The sequence below is a fragment of the Natrix helvetica genome, assembly GCF_964273705.1.
Source record: "Natrix helvetica genome assembly, chromosome: W".
NCBI classification, from domain to species: domain Eukaryota; kingdom Metazoa; phylum Chordata; class Lepidosauria; order Squamata; family Natricidae; genus Natrix; species Natrix helvetica.
The window spans coordinates 17653549-17657258 of record NC_138555.1 but is presented as its reverse complement, the minus strand read 5'-3'; positions in this window follow the sequence as shown (position 1 = coordinate 17657258).

Below are 3710 nucleotides of genomic sequence, written 5' to 3'. Positions count from 1 at the left end.
GGACGCGCTCGAAGACTGCAGCTAGTCCAGAACGCAGCCGCGCGCTATTTTGGGGAGTACTAGGTACTCCCACATAACACCGCTCCTGCGCGAGCTGCACTGGCTGCCTGTGGTCTTTCGGGTGCGTTTCAAGGTGTTAATCACCATCTTTAAAGCGCTCCATGGCTCAGGACCTAGGTACTTGCGGGATCGCATCCTACCACACACTTCCCTATGACCGATTCGCTCTCACAGGGAGGGGCTTCTCCGGGTGCCGTCCATTAAGCAGTGCCAACGGGCGGCACCTAGGAGTAGAGCCTTCTCTGTGATGGGCCCAACCCTCTGGAACGACCTCCCCCCCGATATCAGAACCACCACCGACCTTCCCTCCTTTCGACGAAAACTGAAGACTCACCTGTTCCGTTTAGCCGGCCTGGACCATTCATAACCTTATTATACCTCCTGGCAGATATATTTTAACTGGGTAATTTTAATTGGGTATTTTTTAGGATTGCTGATATACTGTTTTTATTTGCTTTACCTGTACAGTGTCGTATTGCCTCCTCTTCTATGTTTTTATGTTTGTATGTTTGTATTCTATTTTATCTGTTTTTTACTGTACACCGCCCCGAGTCCCTTTGGGGAGAGGGGGCGGTATAAAAATAGAAAGTAAAGGTAAAGGTAAACAGGACTTGAGAGAGGCGTATTACCGCATACATATCAGGGAGGGTGATGAATGGAAGACCGCCTTTAACTGCCCCCTTGGTAGTTTCCAATTCAAAGTCATGCCATTTCGGCTACAAGGGGCCCCTGCAGTCTTCATGCAGTTCATTAATGAGGTGCTGCATGAGCACCTGTACAAAGTGGTGCTTGTTTACCTTGATGACATCCTCATCTTTTCTGAGACCCATGTGAAGCTGGTGCAACAGGTCCTGGAAAAACGTCTAGCCACCAAGCTCTATGCTAAACTATCAAAGTGTAAATTCTACAAAACCTCACTGGATTACCTTGGCAATCGTATTTCCAGTGAGGGGATAGAGATGGACCCAGGAACAGTGAAAGTGGTGCTAGACTGGCAACCCCCACACACCTGTACAAAGCTTCCTTGGATTTGCTAACTTCTATAGGCAGTTCATCCCGACTTTTGCAGAAGTTGCCCTGCCATTGACTGAACTGTTAAAAATAGGGCCTTCCCCAACAAAGCCAAAGGCAAACCAACTTATTGAGTGGACAATGGACTGTCAAAAAGCATTTGAGAAATTAAAACAGCTCTTTGCCAAAGAGCCCATCCTGCAACACCCCGACCCAGAACAGCAATTCATAATCCAGGCAGATGCCTTTGATGTGGCTGTAGCAGCAGTGCTGTTGCAAAAGAACAAAGAGGACCAACTCTTGTCATGGCTTATGTGTCAAAAAAACTCACCACCACTGAAAGAAGGTGGACCATTTGGGAGAAAGAAGCCTATGCGGTCAGGTGGGCCCTACTCACTTGGAGACATTTCCTAGAAGGGGGTGATGTGCCATTCGAGGTCTGGACTGACCATAAAAATCTCGAAGCCCTCAAAAGCCCCCGGAAACTGTCTCCAAAGTAAGTTCACTGGGCACAATACTTCAGAAGGTTTAAATTCGGACAAGAAAAGGAGCTGACGTTGCGACAATACGGACGTGTGATCTCGGAGCTCCAAGATCGCAGCCAATACTTTTACCGCTGAGTGGTCCATCTGGACCTAAACCGTCCTGAAGAGACAGTGACAGGGAAGAGTATGTTTTGCTGATCTCAGGGACATCGCAAAGTCCCTGATTGATCCAATAGAATCTCTTCTAGCCGGCGATAGAAGCGCAGCCCCAAGCTGCTGAAGTCGGGACAGCTCCGCAATTGGAGGAAAGCGGAAAGAGAAAGTGTGTCCATCTGGTGAGGAAATTTTATTTTTACAAAAGAGACTGCCCAAAAAAGATTAAAACCAAATCAAACTTGTAAAGAAAAGAAAAGAAAAGAAGAGGCAAATTTAAGCTATTTTGGACAGTGTGTTATCCTTTTTTTAAAATTGTCTTCTAAGGATGGAAGTTTTGCAAATGCTTCCTACTTTTTAAAGTGAAAGTATTGACTTTTCTTCTTCTACTTTTTTTTAACCTATGGATTAAATCTTTTTTTAAATTTTCACAATACTGGCTTGGATGGGTTTTTTTTTTTCTTTTTATTTTGTTCTATTTAAGAGCCTTGTTCCTTTTAAGCTTGGAATATAAAGAGGATATAAAAGGAATATAAAGAGAGCAGTAACATCAGAGGGAAAAGAAGTTACACTGCCACTTGGAGGTTGGAGGCTGAGTTCTGGAAATATTTTTCTCTCTCTTTTCTTTGATCATTTTGACCTAGCACTTCAAAGGTTTTAGCTTGCAAAGAGATAAGATGGGTTGTTTATGCAGGTGCCTTTTGGATGTCTCTTTGGCAGCAAGAGAGAAGTGAAAAACAAAGCTTTGTTTTCCAACTAGAGTGGCAGTGTTTATAAATTGGACAATGACACAGTACCAAGAAGAAACCATAACATTACAAGAGATTATGTTTGAAATTCAAAAATTATTAGAAACATCAGAGAGAATTGAGAAGAAATTGGAAAATATAGATGGTAATATAGCAAAATTTGATAAAATTGAAGATAGCCAGCGAATGGAAAAAGTGGAGGTTAGAGTCTCAAAAACCCAAGGGAAAAATGAACAAAGATAACTGTGGATAATGACAGTGATCTGTGCGTGGTTGGAAATGGAAAGAATGGAACATGGAAAGGGAAGAGAGATGGAAAGGAGCCCTACCCCAGATTTCAAGGTATAGAAGGAGAAAAAAGAGAAGAATTGATGGATTTAAGGAGAGGAACTTTGACAAAAGCACTACTGATAACCAAAGATAAGCTGATTAAAGAAGCTGATGGAGGGTTTCGAGAATTTATAAGACATGCAACAGGCAACAAGGTGCGAAGAGAAGTCCACACAAAGTTGATTAAGGAAATAACCAGATTAATCCCACATAAGGCAAAAGAAATAAGACTGTACTACTACTGGAAAGACACAGGTTGAGACATGAAAGCTATTAACAAAATGCTAGCTAACTAGTTAAAATTAGAGCATTATGTTAAAAATGTAGTGACAATGGATATAGCTAGATAGATAATTGATAATGATATAATGTATACATATGTATTGGTTTGACAAGAGAAAATTTGGTATAAATTTTTAAATGGTGACCATGAAAGGAAGTTTAGAAATTTTGTTATGTATGAAAGCCTATAATATTGAAATTGGATATAAATTGTTGTTGCAATCATTAATTAGCCTGGTGCCTTGTGAAGGCTGATACTTCGGTTTATACAAAAGACTGACACATACAGACTTCAAAGAAACACATTTCTCTCTGACCTTCCAAGGACGGACAGATAACATTCCTTTCCTGGCCGTAATGAAGGGGAGGTATTCATCTCTATCTCTGGCTGTGTAACTACTTTTTATAATCACGTGTAAAGTCTTGCTATGTATGAAATCATAATCTTCCCTATGTTTCCTTTGTTTGCTTTTTGCAACCACCCACTTTGGTAACCAATAAAAGGGGCGTATAGGTTTAGGTCTGTGCGCTTCCATCCCGAGAACACTGTGTGAACTTTCTTATTTGGCTGTTTCATGGAAGGCCCTCCAGTGACCCTTACAACTGGTGACCCCGACGTGATGGCTTAGGCTGTACGTCC